The sequence below is a fragment of the Rhineura floridana genome, chromosome 9, assembly GCF_030035675.1.
Source record: "Rhineura floridana isolate rRhiFlo1 chromosome 9, rRhiFlo1.hap2, whole genome shotgun sequence".
In the NCBI taxonomy this organism is placed as follows: domain Eukaryota; kingdom Metazoa; phylum Chordata; class Lepidosauria; order Squamata; family Rhineuridae; genus Rhineura; species Rhineura floridana.
The window spans coordinates 13,916,729-13,934,326 of record NC_084488.1 but is presented as its reverse complement, the minus strand read 5'-3'; the positions used below and the strand labels follow the sequence as shown (position 1 = coordinate 13,934,326).

General features: G+C 40.4%; 1 long non-coding RNA gene across 1 annotated transcript in view; it reads right to left on the bottom strand.

Moving 5' to 3' along the window:
• The window catches only part of LOC133364286 (uncharacterized), an 85,182-nt gene extending 69,546 nt beyond the window's left edge, over nt 1-15,636 (bottom strand). Inside the window, exon 1 of the long non-coding RNA XR_009757903.1 lies at nt 15,501-15,636. This is a non-coding gene — a long non-coding RNA (uncharacterized LOC133364286). The remainder of the gene's footprint in view (nt 1-15,500) is intronic.
• Between the last annotated feature and the right edge of the window lie 1,962 nt (nt 15,637-17,598).

The window sequence follows — 17,598 nt, the reverse complement described above, 5'->3', positions numbered from 1 at the left end:
AGGCAACTACAAAATATTTTATGCAGGAAATGAGAAATTAAGAAGAAATGGGGTTGCTTTAATAGTGAGAAGTGATATAGCAAGAGCAATTAGGAGCTACAACACAAGGTCTGAGCGAGTGATATCAATGAGATTAAATGGGAAACCTATCAACATAACCATCATCCAAGTCTATGATCCGATGGCAAACACAGAAGAAGAGGAATTGGAGAGATTTTACACAGAAGTACAGGAAGAAATTGATCACACACCAAAACAAGATGTGCTGATAATCATGGGGGATCGGAATGCAAACGTAGGGAAAAGAGAAGAATTAGGAATTGTGGGGAAATGGGGCCTAGGAGCCAGAAACAAGGCAGGAGAAAGACTTATTGAATTTTGTGAAGCCAATAATTTGTTTCTTGCAAACATTTTTTGAACAACCGAAAAGACGACTGTACATGTGGACATCACCAAATGGTCAATATAGGAATCAAATTGATTATATAATTGGTAGCAGAAGATGGAGAAGTTCCATACTTTCTGCAAAAACAAGACCAGGAGCAGACTGTGGTACAGATCATGAACTGGTCATATTGAAAATCAGAGTAAAGCTAAAGAAGACCAACAAAGCACTCATAATGTCAAAATACAATTTAAATAACATCCCAGAAGCATATAAAGATCAAATAAGGAACAGGTTTGAGGCCTTAAACTTAGCTGACAGAGAACCAGAAGAACTATGGAATGAAGTCAGAGACATTATCAGGGAAGAATGCAAAAAGACAATACCTCTAGTTAAAAAGAGAGAAAGACCTCAATGGATGACTGAAGAAACTCTTCAAATGGTTAAAGAGAGAAGGAAAGCAAAAGCAAAAGGAGACAGAAACACAGTCAGAACCCTAAATGCAACAATACAGCGACTAGTACGTAGGGACAAAGAGAACTATTACAATAGTTACTGTATAGAAATAGAAGAGGACAACAAAAAGGGAAGAACAAGAGCCCAGTTCCAAAAGATTAGAGAAATGAAAGGGAAATTTAAACCAAGAGTAGGGATGTTGAATAATCAACAGGAAAATACATTGACTGACTGAGACTTTGCAATAAAGATTTGAGTTGAGTTGACTGACCGAGATGAAATAAAAGGAAGATGGAAGCAATACACTGAAGAACTCTATAAAAGAGATGCCAGGATGACAGATTCATTCACGGAGGAACCATATGATGAAGAACCAGAAATTTTAGAATGCGAGGTGAAAGCTGCTCTTAAAATACTTGGAAGAAACAAATCACCAGGAATAGATGGCATACCAATAGAGTTGCTACAAGCTACTGAGACTGAATCAGTCCAAAGTTTGACTAAAATCTGTCAAGAAATATGGAAAACTAAACAATGGCCCACAGACTGGAAGCGTTCCATCTATATCCAAATTCCAAAGAAAGGGGATCCCAGGGAATGCAGTAATTATTGAACTATTGCCTTAATATCCCATGCAAGTAAAGTAATGCTCAGGATTCTACAACAAAGGCTCTTACCATATATGGAGCAAGAAATGCCAGACGTCCAAGCTGGATTTAGAAAGGGAAGAGATCATATCACAAACATACGTTGGATAATGGAACGGACCAAGGAATTTCAGAAGAAAATCACCCTTTATAGATTACACCAAAGCCTTTGACTGTGGAGATCATGAAAAACTATGGAATGCTTTAAAAGAAATGGGGGTGCCACAGCATCTGATTGTCCTGATGCGCAACCTATACTCTGAACAAGAGGCTACTGTAAGTACAGAATATGGAGAAACCAATTGGTTCCCCATCGGAAAGGGTGTGAGACAGGGGTGTATTTTATCATCCTATTTATTTAATCTATACGCAGAACATATCATACAGAAAGCAGGATTGAACCAAGATGAAGGAGGTGTGAAAATTGTAGGGAGAAATATCAATAATTTAAGATATGCAGACGATACCATACTACGAGCGGAAACCAGTAATGATTTGAAATGAATGCTGATGAAAGTTCAAGAGGAAAGCACAAAAGCAGGACTACAGCTGAATGTCAAAAAGACTAAAGTAATGACAACAGAAGATTTATGCAACTTTACAGTTGACAATGAGGACATTGAACTTGTCAAGGATTATCAATACCTTGGCACAATCATTAACCAAAATGGAGACAATAGTCAAGAAATCAGAAGAAGGCTAGGACTGAGGAGGGCAGCCGTGAGAGAACTAGAAAAGGTCCTCAAATGTAAAGATGTATCACTGAACACTAAAGTCAGGATCATTCAGACCATGGTATTTCCGATCTCTATGTATGGATGTGAAAGTTGGACAGTGAAAAAAGCTGATAAGAGAAAAATCTGATAAGAGAGCTTTGTGCATACCATGGACTGCGAAAAAGACAAATAATTGAGTGTTAGAACAAATTAAACCAGAACTATTACTAGAAGCTAAAATGATGAAACTGAGGTTATCATACTTTGGACACATCATGAGAAGACATGATTCATTATAAAAGATAATAATGCTTGGAAAAACAGAAGGAAGCAGAAAAAGAGAAAGGCCAAACAAGAGATGGATTGATTCCATAAAGGAAGCCACAGACCTGAACTTACAAGATCTGAACAGGGTGGTTCATGACAGATGCTCTTGGAGGTCACTGATTCATAGGGTCGCCATAAGTCGTAGTCGACTTGGAGGCACATAACAACAACAAACCGCCTTGAGGGCAGTGATGTAGAAAGACAGTATACAAATTAAAAATGAAATGAAATAAAAAAATGAAACTTTGTAAAGTGTTACCACAGGGAGACTGAAGTAAGAAACAAAACTTTTACTCAACTCTATACTAATCTTACTACAACTAGGGATGGGGGAGAAATTTGATTGTTTGCATTTAAAGTCAAATCTATCAAATTTACACTTCCCAAAACAATATGAGAACCAAAAGACTTCAGTCCTTCAAAATTCACACCTCTGAATTTTGCAGTGCACTTCTCCAACCAAACAATATTTACAAAAATGCATATATTAGGGGAAAGGATGCATAAAAATGAATATGTGACTGAAACATACAAAATTGCATTTTATTAGGAGAAAGTTGCACAAAAATGCTGAAGGATTTTCATGAGGATTTAAAAAAAACATGAAGTGTTACAGAAATGTGGAGAGCTGAATTTAAGATTGGAAAAATGAGAAACTGAGAGAACTGAAACTGACAGATCCTTCCCTCCCTAACTACGATTGATCACAAAATGGCTGCTTCCCTTCTTTTTAATGCTGTGCTGCTTCTCTCCATGTCCCCACACAGGTGACATTTTGGTTTCTATCATCATTGCACTGGGAGCTATATATGCGCTTGACTTAACCTGTGACTCATATACACGCCAAAAAGATTCTGTTCTAAATTCCCAAGCAAGAACTTGCAACTTCACTCAATTTTACCCTTGTGAACAACCTTAATTCTTTCAAATAACACTTGGGCACAGGATCACTGTAAAATATTTGAAATAAGGTAAACTTCTATAGTGAAGGAAATCAAAAACATTCTCAGATTTATCACAAAAAGGCATCTAAAGCAAATTTTCTTTTCAAAGTCTACAAACTTCCCTGGGAGAGATTAGACTGAAAGATGTTACAGAACCAAATTAAATAGATCTCAACCTACAGTTGTAATAAAAGAGGGGTGTGGGGCAGAGGGAGAGAAGATAACACCAAGAAAGTATTTTTAAGCAGCTGAATGCTAAAGGATTACAATGAAAACAATAAACAGTACAAGATGTACTCTACAGTAAATCTTTCTTGTTCAATTCTTTCAACTAATATCAAGTTTCTTCTCAGATACCGCACCTCGATTATCGTCTGGAGCTGAAAAATGGTGTTTGACGTTTCTTAAAACTCTTTTAACAAGCCTTAATTGCACTATTTATTTTTGAGATTCATCCATAGCTACTGAGTTTTAAAAACAGGCATTTATTTTCAGCAGGATTCTCACAGCAAAGCCGCCAAGTGCTGTAGAAACTTTTTCTCAACTTACTTAAAGCCAGTTTGTACAAATGTGTTGTGGATAACAATCTCAAAAAAAAAAAGCCACAACTTTCTCAGCAGTTAGTATTCTCAAAGCCCTCAAAAAAAAGATTACAGCTGATGATAATTCATATGGTTTTATTATGTTTTATTTTTCTGTATGACTCCTAGATAATTATACAAATAAGATTTAAATAAATATTGAAATTACTGCCAACAGTCTATACCAGTTGTCTTCAACATATGGGTCAAAACCCAGTCTCAGGTGGATTGTGGTAGTGCTGCCACTATCATTTTGTGTGTGTGTGTGTGTAGAGACAGAGGTAGATGTGGGAGCCAGAGCATTAGCTTGTGCATATTTTGCACATGGTGTTTTGAACTGACTGGGTGGTGCCATCAAGGCAGAAGCAGTGGTGGTTCGTAGCCAGCAGCCCACTTAAATTGTGGTGGGCAATGGCAACAACCTGAGCTCATCAACTTGTCTGTCGCAAAAGCAGCATGTGCAGTCAACGGGACTGCTATGTAGGAACGGACAGCAGCCAAGACCAGCAGCAGTCTGGTGCCACAGACACAGCACTACCACTCTGAACACTTGCTCCTGCATGAGAATAGATATAAGAGGGGGGCAGAATGAATGGAGGGAGACTGTGCGTGTGTGCCTGCACGTGCACATACGTCTCCTGAGGCTGCCCATTAGAACTCCCAAGTGATAACTAGCATTACTAGTATTTAATCGTGCTCCTATCTTTTAAGTAAAAGTGTGAAGTACATCCAATTTTTGGAAAGCCCAAAGTCTTCTACTTTCATATTCACCAAAGATGAAATTGGGTTAACACACACGCAACAAACAATGTTCTGCAACCGTGGATGGGGGAAGTCGCATAATATCTAATGCAGGCAGAAAGTCACCTAGGTTGCTATCTTATTTGGACATGCTATATATTGCTGAAAGGTCACCAAGGTTATTTATTTTAAAAATTATACCGCTGAATATAATAACAAATCTCTAAGTGATTTATGTAAAAGTGCAAGATGGGGGTTTTCCCCCCAGGAATAGTCGCACCACTGCCTCCTTCTTACCACGAAGCATTCAGCATACCCTGGCTCCACCCAGTCAGCCCTCGACAGATGGCACAAACCAGCCAGGGTGGACACAGATTGAGAGAGCACGTAGTAGACTGCACAGCTGCAAACATCTGTCCACATCATCAGGAGTCAATAACTGAATCTGATCCCACAAAATCAGGCAGGTGCATTGGATCATTCTGTGTTTATTGTTGTTTGATGATATGAGAAAGGTCAGATACTGCATCTCTGAACTGCCTCCTTCCTTCCTCCCCATTCCCAAATCCAAGTCATAGTATATATGGTGGAGGGAGGATGTATATGATATATTGTCCCTCCTTTACAACCTCAAGGTTGTCTTCAGGAGAAAGAGGACCTTCAGCCTGACTTCTGTTGTCTATGCTCTGGTAACCTCTAGGTTAGATTACTGCAATGTGTTATATGTGGGGCTGCCTCTGAGGATAGTTCAGAAATTGCAGCAGGTGCAGAATTAAGCGGCCAGGCTGCTCACCAGGACAAGATGGTTTGAGCACATAAAACCAATTCTGGGTCAACTGCACTGGCTACCAATTAGTTTCCGGGCTCAATTCAAAGTGCTGGTTTTGACCTATAAAGCTTTATACGGCTCTGGACCCTAATACCTCAAGGGCCGCCTCTCCCTACATGTAGCAACCCAGACCCTGTGCTCAGCATCAGAGGCCCTTCTTTATGTGCCCCTTCTGAAGGAAGTGCAGAAAGTGGCAACACAAGAATGGGCCTTCTCAGTGGTGACCGCCTGTTTGTAGAACACTCTCCCCAGGGAGGTACACCTGATGCCATTGTTACCCATCTTTATGCGCCAGGCAAAACATTTCTTCCAGGAATTTAGTTCTTAACTTTGGAAGGCTTTTGGAGGGCTTCTGTTGTGTAGCCTTCCTAAGAAGGGTTGTTCCACCGCCTTACGTACGGTTTTGTTTTTTGGCTTTTTATATTTTTTTAATCTTTTACTTTTATTTTTTATTAACTATGTCTCTTTGAGTGTGTATATATGTGTAGAAAAGCGACTAACAAATTCAATAAATAATTACATAAATAAATAATTCGCTGGTGAGGTGACTGGGCCACCGTGCATCTCTGCTTGCAGCAGCTCATCCCCAAATGCCTCACTTTAATTTTCCCTGAAGATATTACTTATATGGGAAAAAGTAAGACTGTGAGCCTAGGAAACACCCCGATGTGGAGGTTGACCTATCCCTTTCCCCTTGGTGACCCTAGCAGCTGGAGCAACAGGCAGATTTTACCCGCTCTCAGATTTGACCCATATTACAGCCCCTAAAACTCTGACCAAATGAATCAATAGTTTCCAATCAAAATCTGATGGTCAAACTAGATATGTACTTAAATATATAGCAGGCAGCTACATATCTTCTGTTTCCTTTCACTAATTACATGGGCAGGAGAGCCAGTTCTCACTGTGAAGACACACAAAGGAAAGCATCTCTTCACTCCCCTACCCTACCAAGACTACAATAAAGATTCCACACACACACAGCTAGGAGCCTTAGAGGGGGAAATCCCAATGCCTTCTCAGTGAGAATTTGGCTCCCCCACTCCTGTAATCAGTGAAGGAAAAACTAGATACGTAGCTGCCTGCTCTGTACGCCCAGTCTACTTCAGTCCTTGAATGCTATGAGACATGGAACATACAGGCCTAGAGCAAGGGGCTGTTCTGGGGTATCAATGCAAAGCCTGGGCTCTTCAAGCAAAGATACCCGCGCACACCCTTGAACAGTCCTGGTGAACAAATTGTTCATGCTGAAAATAGGTTTTTCCCCTTTAGGCTGGCAAGAGAGCATCATTATGATTAATAGCCAAAGATAATGGCCTGCATTGTTCGTAATAAGACACTATATAGTTCGTCCGTGCATCTTGTCATCCTTGTTTCTGCTGGTCCATTGCTTCAGAATTTAACCTAAGCTAGGAAGGCAGCCCCCATTTTGCTGAAGATTTTTAGCAGTCTTCCTTGCCTTGATATTTTCAATCCCTTGAGCAATCAAGGCATTTTTGCAAATATTTATAAAATAAGGCAGAAGTAGAACTTGCTATGTGTATAACTAGATTTCGGTTAAAATCTACTTACGGATATGTCTACCTCATTTATCTCTGTGAACTTACAGTAAATCTTCCTCGTAATGTAGAATACTGACGACACCCCCCCAAGTTAAATGGTCTAGTGCCTGATGTCAGAATAAGCAGGTGGGTAGAGAAAGAGCTCCTCTAACAATTATGCTCTCACTTTGTGCTTTAATGTGGGGTAGGGGAAAAACTGCATGTTTGCGTAGACAGAGCCAATCCACTGTCATCAGTCCCACTAAGAATATTGGCCACATAGCAGTCTGGAAAGTTGGAACTGTCCCAAAATTCCAAAAGCATGCAGAGCTGGTTGTCCTCACACAGTAAATGTGAATTTGAATAAAGTACACCTATTATCCATTATGTATCACACAAAAGGTAGATGTTCGTGAAGTCACACATAACAGGCACTGTAAAATACTTACTGAAACAACTATTTTATGCAAAGGGGAAATCAGATGGTGCTAATAAGCAAATACCCAAAAAAAAGGATCGTGGAACGTAGAACCAGTGGTAAATACAAGCAGTGCCTTGATTATTGGAATTATTCAGCATAATAAAATTAAGTAATGGAAATCGGTGGGACGCCCACCCAACCACAGTTACCCAAACCTTTAAAAATGCTTAACCACCTTGTGGTTTTTGAGCATCCACAGTGTTCTGGTTACTCCCCTGTGATGGGTACAGGTATTAGAAAATCTCACTCACGCTCAGTCGGAAACTTGGATCAAGGTATCATTGCCATCAGCACCAAGATCCTGGAGGCTCACAAAGTTTTACTGCCTTCCAGGCCCAGAGTGTACCCTTTTTCTTCTTGCCTTCCACATCACTTGCTGGTGGAATGATTACATGTCCTTGAAGGAACAAATGAAATTTGCAGAGGCACAAACCCAGTTCAGTATACTTATATCTGATAAAAATCCTCTTGCACATCAATCTTGTATGTTTTCAGGGCCCTCTGGATATATGTGAGCTGCTTTCCCTCAGCAAGGAAGTGCCTTTTTAAGCCTATTTGTTTGCTCTTTGCTCTGCAAACACATAGGAAGCTTCACGTTGGGATCCCAAAGTAATGAAAAGGAACTATTTACCCCAGTCAGGGTGGCCTGGAGGTAAGGTTCCCATTCTAACTAGAAAAACATCCTGGTCAATTCATTTTTTTAACCAGTTGACAGGACTAAGTAAAAGCTGAACATTTAGGCTGATCGCCAGAACGCTTTGAGTAAAAATCAGCAGCAGCATTTTCACATGGCTGTAGTGAGAAGGGTATGCATGCACACACTAAATTGCCATTTCATTCCTTATTACATGAACTCCTTAGAACAAAAATGGTCTCAAAAATTAAGCATTCTTACCAATTAATATGTGTCATTTCCAATTAAAACTGACCTTCTAGAAAGTTTATCTTACCAATTAAATAAAATAGACCTAATTCAACAGCACAAGAAAATCCTACACACATTAACGTCCTTTGTGAAAACCACTGCCTCCAACAAGAGAGAAATTGCCTGAGGGTAACACAAGTCAACAACAGCATCTTCCTCAAGATATTTTACCATAGAAGTTCCATGTTGTGGGCAACGTTAACCCCAAAATTTAATGCTCTACTGAGCAAGGTCGTTGTTTTACAACACAGCTTTCTGGGCTGTGTTTACGTGGTGAATTAAATAAAAAGTCAAGGTGTCTGGTTTTTTTTTAGAGAAGTGAAGAAGTTCTTAAAGTTAAAGACCCCTTGATGAAACTGAATGTACAATATTAAAATTATATGCATTTGCAGATGGAAACCTCATAAGAGACTCTACATACCCAACACTATGTTCATTCATTTGGGTGCTAAAATCCACTGCCCATTTACTTAGGGAGATGTGACAGTGTAACAATGTAATCTGTTTTAGAACAAGAATTTAATTTTCACTTGCCTGTCCAGTTTCAGAAAGTAGTTTCTGTGGGGAAAGAAGCAGAAATTTAATCAGAGTTCCTGCTAAATACATATTTAATTGCTTTATGTATATTTTAGATTTTGTTTTGTACAAGACTGTTTACCTATTTCATGAAGCCACAGAACTCCCCGTTCCGCACGGTACTTACCGGCTGCGGGGCGAGATTTGCGGCCTGGGGTGAAGCCCTAGCCACCATTTAGAGGAAGGGCAGGCGCACCAGGACTGGCATGACGTCATCAAGGTGCACCGCGGGCGACGAGGGGCCAAGCCTATTTAAGCTCGCGCCAGCCCCTCACCCTCCTCTTCTTCTTCGGCGAGCGACGAGAGGATGACGAGGGACATAGCAGAGAGAGCTGCAGGACAGTTGGCGTTGGTTGGGCCTATTAGGCCTAATTGGTTACCCCCAAAGGGGGTTTTGGGAGCCCCAACAGCTGTGGGTGGTAGCACTGCGGCGTGGCTGTGACTGGGGCAGGCCTCGTAAAGGAGCCTGACCAGCGGGCCTTGTAGTGGGGCCTAGCAGCGGCACGTCCAATACCCCCTCACCTAGCAGTTGTGGAGGGGTTGATTGAGGCATCATCATCATCTTTATTGTTACGGTCATAGACCAGAACATTCACATATAACGCTATGAACAATTATACAAAAGTACGAAGATACAATCATAACGGTAACACAGTTACATAGCGTGGCGAAAACACTCATAATAAAAACGGTAAAAACAATGGAGCAATAAAACAGTTATAAGACTATGGAGAAATGGGAACATCTGGAGGGGTGAATACCCTCCGAGCTGATTGGGCCGCAAAAATGTATTTAGCTACTAGCAAGGTAGTATCCCTGCTAGCCGCAGACAGAAGATAAAAAAGTAAGCGGTCAAGTGGTTTGTAAGGAAATTTATTTATAATAGGAGTTATAAATTTAGAACGAATAGTTGATTGAGGCTTTTTATTAAGTAGTACGACGTTAGTGCTGCTGCTGGTTAAAAGAAAGACACACAGCATACTAAAAGGAAGTTTAAAAATAAATGAGACTATACTGGATATACAAACAAAATTAAATATAGTCATGCTAATACACTGGTTAAAGACAGACTCATGCACATAAAGGGAAATTAAAAATAAATCAGAATAAAAGGGATGAACAAAAGAAATTGTGTCTAATCCTTGTAGTTTAAGTTCCCTCTGAGCACTCCCCCCCAACAGGTTCAGCTTAGCCCCCCCTGATGATATACACAGGTTGGTTCGTTATTATATTATTACAGGGTGGATCCATGATGTGATGGCAGAGCCCTTTCGTGAGGCTTATGACTTCTTGCTAGGCCCAGACATAGGGGGAGGATTGCCCAGCCCCGCAGGTTATCCAGTGTAGCCCCCACAATGATATACACAGGTTGGATCTTTATTATATTATTACAGGGTGGATGCATGATGTGATGGCAGAGCCCTTTCGTGAGGCTTATGACTTCTTGCTAGGCCCAAGCATAGGTACAACTTCTTGCTAGGCCCGGGCATGTAGGAGGTTTGAAGTACTTAATTATATGATTATTATACTACATACTAGTATATTGGTGGGGCCTAGTGAGCCTTTTTAGCCTTTGGGCCTTTCATAGTTATATGATAATAAGGGTGGAGATAACAGTTTGCTAGAAAATGTCTAAATCGCTGTATCTTAAGTGAGCGATCCTTTGCATTCCAAGTGTTAATTTCAGGCTATTTGTTCACTCTGAGACAAAAGAAGCATTTACCTGAATTTAGTTAGGAATGGAAAGTTTAGCAGATGGTAATCATATTGATTGGGGAATAGGAATAAAGAGGAAAGCCCGATTTGCCTAATAGAGATTCCTCATATTACAGGATCTGAGACTGTTTATTGACATAGGGCTGCCTTTTAAGGTCCAGGCAGACTCTTCCCCCCTTTACTGAGGATTGTGGCACCAACAACGAAACATCATTACCTGAAATTACATTTTAGTTAGGACTTCTGATATCATTACCTGGAATTACATATAGTGTGCAACTGTTGCATTGGCTCATCTATTTAGATATGTGTTGGAAAACCTGCTATAGGATCCCGCACGTATGTTCCCCTCTGTAGGTTCGTTATGCAATGTGAATTTGGTTAATAAAGTGGCCCGTTATTTAACCCAAATATATATTGTGTCTGTGTCTTATTTCACCCCTGGGCTGCAATTACTTGTTACTTGCAAACTTGTGCGTCTTTCTTTACATTGGTCTTGAAGCGCCCCCATCTGTTTCTTTTAAAAAACTGCTGCTACTGAATAATTATGATCTTTAATCAAGTCTGAAGGGGGAAAATTGCAAGAAAGTAGAGGTAAAAAAAAAACAGGCTGAAAGATTCTATTTTCTCTTTTAATGACTTAAGTCCCAACTAAGACCTCTATATGGCAAATGCACTTGGGACAATAACCATTTCTGTAATGAAAGGTGTGGTGCTCATAACCAGCAAATAAAGAAGTAAAACTGTTTCTGGAGTGGACTGAGTGTTGTGTAATAGTATCTCCAGGAAAGAAACATCAATAGGGGATTCACAATATTAACAGCAGAAGTTCTCTCTCCTACTGCCTGACCCTACTGTGAGCTATCTCCACCTGCCCTCTGTACAGGAATACCCCGCCATACGGACCTTCACTTTACGGACACTCGTGAGTATGGACATATTTACAGTAGCACCATTCCCCTATTTACGTACTCTCGCTTCGCAAGAACAGACACTTAACGGCATGACGCCACTGCCCGATCAGTTTCCAACTACAAACCTTTTCTTAAAATAAGGCCTACTGTGTTTATTTTAGTTATAAATGCGTTATCAGTTATGCCCGTATATGACGATTGCAGTGCAGTATATGCATCGATACGTGAAAAAAGGTAGTGCTTCACTTTAAGTACATTTTCAGTTTACGTACTCGCTCTGGACCCATTGCGTACATTAATGGTTCCTCAAACCAAGAAAGTATGGGCACACCTTCAACTAAATAAATCCTGTTAACTTCGGACTGCAGTTGGGAGAACTGCCCTTTAAAAAAAATAATCAATAACTCTCTACATATAGAAAACTAAGCCCACATCCACATCACACACTTTAAGCACTCTTATTCAACTTTAGAAATCATGGGTCCCCTCTACCAAGAATCTTCAACTCCCTTAACAAAATACAGTTCCCAAGATTCTTTGGGAGAGAGCTAGGGATGGAAAGATTTGTCAGTTTTGGTTTTCTCCATTTCTATTTTTTTCCTGTCTTAAATTCAGTTGCCCACATTTCTGCAGAAATTTGCAGAATTCTTCTTAAAATCCTCATGAAAATTCTTCAGCATTTTGAATTTCCCATAATAAGCATGTTTTTGGTATGTAGTTTTGGCTAATGTGCACATTTTGCAAACACTTTCTCCCAACAGAAAACAATTTTGTATGCTATTTTCACTAATATATGCATTTTAATGCACACTTTCCTCTAAAACATGCACTTTTGTTAACATTGGCTGGAGAACTACATCAAAAAATTTACAGTGTGAATTTTGAAGGATGGCTGTGTTTTGGTTCTTCTGTTGCTTCCGAAAATGTGGATTTGATAGATTCACCATAAAATGCAAACTGAATCGAATTTCTTCCTCATCCCCAGAGGGAGCCATGACTCTTAAAACCCAATGAGGGTGCTTTTAATGTATGGTGTGGATGTGACGTACATGTCAAAGTGAAGGAATCTAATGCGGCTTTCTCCTTTCCATGAAGCTTTTTCCACCATTTTACCTCCATGCCTCAAAACAACATGCTACTTCCAGCTGCTACGTTTCTGTCTGTTGGGACACTTTTTATAGGGAAAGGAAGTGGGCTGGGGAGGGAGGGAGAAAGGGAGAGAGAGGTCAATATACACTAAAGCTCAGAGAATATTGTTCAGCACAAGCCCATGGTTCCAAAGTCAAGTTTTGTTCCTGGTAACGAAAGAAGATGATAAATGGTGTATCAGAACTTGTGGGGGTCTGTATAGTTAGATCTTGAGGAAATATGTGGGGAGGGTGCAATGAGAGAAATATTCACAAAGTTGCTCTGCATGTGCAGTTTACAGATGGTGATTTTATTATTTGTTGTTCCAAAAGGTTGTTTGAAAGAATGGTTCCAGAATTTCTTGTTTTGGAATCATGAAACAGGAAGTAGCCCACCCACACAAGATGCAATTTTTTAAAAATTGACAAAGTTTACTTATGGTTCATGTGATGATATTCAGGGATGCTCTCCCTGACTTTCACCATCCCAGGAACCAATTCCCCACCCTGGGCAATTGATCCTGGCAATATATCCTTCTCTGCCAATGTTGTGCACACTCACAACAACCTTGCAGGGTAGATAGCCGCCACAACCCTTTCCCCCTGCACAGCCCCCCGCAATGACCACACGGGACCACTCATAGAATCACAGAGTAGTAGAGTTGGAAGGGGCCTACAAGGCCATCAAGTCCAACCCCCTGCTCAATGCAGGAATCCAAATCAAAGCATTCCCAACAGATGGCTGTCCAGCTGCCTTTTCTCTCTTTCTGTGAATGCACTGGGCACGCAGGTCTCTGGTATCAACCAAGATGACGGCAGAGGCTTCTCTAAGGCGCTGATACCTCTACCACCATCTTCATTGATGGCACGCATGTGCGCTATGCTGTGTGCGCACACATGCCTGCCATCAATCAAGATGGAGGTAGGGGCATCAGCCCCTTAGAGAAGCCTCTGCTGCCATCTTGGTTGATGGCAGCTGAGCTCACAGCAGTGTTGGAAACTAGAGTCTAGGCAATTTAAGGCTGAAAATGTAAGGTTTTTTAAAAAATACAGATTCCTCACATCCTCCCCCAGGTTTTGGTGGTAATTACTAGGCCCATAAACAAAACAACTAGACAATGCAACCGTTAATATGCTTAATTTGCATAATTATTGAATGATTTGCATGATATGCAAATTAGCCTGCCCAGATTTGTGGCACTGCAATATGGCAGCCCTAAACAAGTGGCCATCCAGATGCTGTTGGATTCCAACTCCCATTAGCCTCCACCAGCATGGCCAGTGGCCAGGGATAATGGGAGTTCAGCAACATCTAGAGGACCATGGCATCTTCATCCGTACAATAAAAAATGAAATGGCTCTGTCTATGTATATTAATGACACAAATACATTTTCTTTAAAAATAAAGCTGTGAATATTCAATCATGATGATCAACTAGCTGCTGCTATTACAATGCCCCTGAATTCTGCCTCAGCTGGAATTATTCTTTACTGCTTTTCCAAATGGAGGGGCATTCAGGAAGTGGTTTCCTAGGTGAAATGGACAACATGACAACAAAACATGGTACATTATTCCCCAGCTTTCTGACAGTATCACTCCTGCCTGCCCCACTGATAGCACTTCAGAAGGAGTAATGTAGAGAGAGACAGATGCACATGTAAGCATACTTCTACCTATTTATAGATTATTTACAACCGTGATATTAATTGGGCTGAAAATGAAAAGGGAGGGCATTAATACTCCAAATCAGGGATGCAGAATCAGTGGCCTTCCACACATTTCTGGATTCAAGCTCCCACCAGTCCCAGCCAACATGGTTAATGGCAAAGGATGATGGGAGTTGTAGTCCAGCAACATCTCGAGGACCACAGGTTCCCCATTGCTGCTTTAAATGACTTAAATAAATAGGCAAGGAAATTCTCTGGGAGTTCTCTGCTCCAAAAAGCTTACAATTTACATTTTGATATGGGGGGGGAAACAACACTGGAAAGAGAACAGAAGGAATGAGAAAGGGAAGTGTAACAAAGGACAGATGTAAGCGTTCAGCTTAATGAAAGGGTACTTTGCATTGTAGCTGAGCCCTTGTTTAACTGAACACACTTGGTGCTTCTTGTATGACCTTTTGTAATTGGTGTTACCTTTTGCATAATATCTGGTCATTTTGGCATCTTAATCATCTTGTATTTTCTCTCAAAACTGCTTGAATAAATGGATAAATTGTATTTTCCTATTTCAAAAATGTTTGAAGCATAAACTTTGAACATCTAGACAGAATAATTAGGGAGCATTTCCAAATGCATTTGACTTTCAACTTCATTTTAATTATGCTGCTACTACACTGGAACAAAACCTGTCCATTTCATCCCAAGTTACATTTAATCTTCATGCCATCAAAGTAAGAAAATATTTGAGTAATGAAGAAACAGCACATTACAAAATTACCACTATATCCTTTGTTTATGCCAGTCCTTTAAAAATCCAAACATTTTTAAGAGAGTAAATTAGATGAAGCTGTGATTCAGCTTTCACTGTCCCATTTGAATGAGTACACATTGCAATTTTCAAAACTCAAGCATACCACTTAAACATGTACCTTAAAAATAATTAATTGAGGGTTGTATTTCCCTTAATTGCTTGGTGTCTGTCCAGGTCAGGGCTGGCCATATCCAAATCTAGACCTGTTCTTCATTGAAGGTCCCAGAATTCACTTGCTGGAAAAGAAGGGTGTGGTTCTGCCTAAGCAAAGGGCCAGGTGCCTTGTATTTGACAGCTAGATGAATCCAAAGGCTTCATATCATCTTAACTGCAGGAGCTGATGCTGGACACACCTATTTCATTCTGAACTTGAAAAAGGCTCTATAAAGTATAATCCTGGCCAGACCTAGGTAGCTCCCTAAGCTAAATTCTGGTCAGAGACTGATGTTATATTTCATGATAAGAACTTTTAACATTCATCACTGATCAGAGAAATCAGCAAAGATTTACAGCAGAAAAAAACCACTCTAAGGCTATTTATGTTCTGTTGTTGTTTGCCTATCACCAAGAAAACAAGAGCCAAGCTCTCAAACCCTCTTGGTCTGTTGCCCGATTAACTTTAATTTTTTTGTAAATGCATGTACCTGTGAAATATCTGTATATGCTTTGGAGAGTACTCATTGGATAACTTTGCCTGTCCTAGAAAGCTCAATTGACACGTTAATCATCCTTGTTGGCAAATATAGGGGTGTCAGCTTAGAAATGTATATTTACTGCTAATTCAAACCTGGCCTGAGACAGAGAGCATGGCCTTTCAAGAGTCCCAATGGCTGGATTGAGCAGCCTGGAAGTTCTCCTCTCCTTGCTCACAGCTTCCAAGCTCAGCTCTTCTTAATTTGTACGCAAATTGCAGTATCTTTCGTTTCCGTTACCGATGCCTAGATTACACCAGCACCCCAGCCAGGAAAGATGTAGAGAAAGCCAAAATGGCTCTCATCTTCCAGAGGAGGCTCCAACTGTCTCCTAGTTATAGTGGGTCATGTATCTGTAATTTCCTTAACAAAGGAGCTACAGGGCTAAGGAAACCCACAACTCCCCAATCTTACCTCAAGAACAACATCACACAAAGCATGCGTCATTTGCTTTTTTCATTGCTGAATTATCTGCTTGCCCTTTCATAGGGCAATACGATTGCCCATGAAGCAACAACTGAATTCATCAGCTTGGAGACAGTGTAATAACTGCAAAATAATTTAGCATGTGTTTTTAAATTGCTTTTTAAAAATGTGTTTTCAAATTTGTATATTTGTTTTTAATGTTTTTAATTGTTGTAAACCGCCCTGAGGGCTTCAGCTATGGGGCGGTATACAAAATGCAATCAGTCAATCAATAAAAGAGTATCCATCAAAAAGTATCTACCAATAAGCAAATTCAGTATATTAATTGTCATTATAAATACTTCATATGAGGGAGGGTGCTTACTCTTCACTAGCAAGAGTGCAAGTGGTAGATCTGAATTTAGCTTCCCCAAGAATTAATCTCCATATTCTTCCCATTGCTATACACTCACTGAGTCAGCTCTATTCTTCTAAGTGACCTGATTCTGTAATCCCATTATTAATATCATGAGAATGACTGTCCTTCCTATAGCTTTGTGCTATGAATGGAAAGCCAGAGCACACAAAAAACCCCAAATGAATTAACTTTCCGAGGTCTTCAGTAAGATTATTTGCATCAATGCAAACAGAATTAATCACAGACACACTTGAATAATTGTCCATCACAAGTTCCCATGGGAGGTAAGTTGGTGGCTACAGCTAACGTCTAACACAGAATGCTGTGTTCTGTTACATTCTTAACAAAGCTCAGTAGACCTCTGCTAGAGTTCACAATATTCACAGTGCACATAATATTTGTATTGTGTGTGAGGCACCAGGGATGTCAAATCATGAACTCTCGCAACAGGATCCAGGTGTCTAACTTTCTGCACTATGCAGCCGCTTGCCACAGGGAGCAATCTGTTCACCTGGTGTCTGCTGTGCTGCAGTGCCACAAGATGTCATTGGTCCATCTAGTTCAGTACTGTCTACACTGATTATCAGCAGTTCTTCAGGGTTTCTCCCAGCCCTACCTGGAGATGCTGGGGATTGAACCTGGGACCTTTTGCATGCAAAATACTATGACCCTTCCCCTCAGGGATCAGGTCACACAAGGAG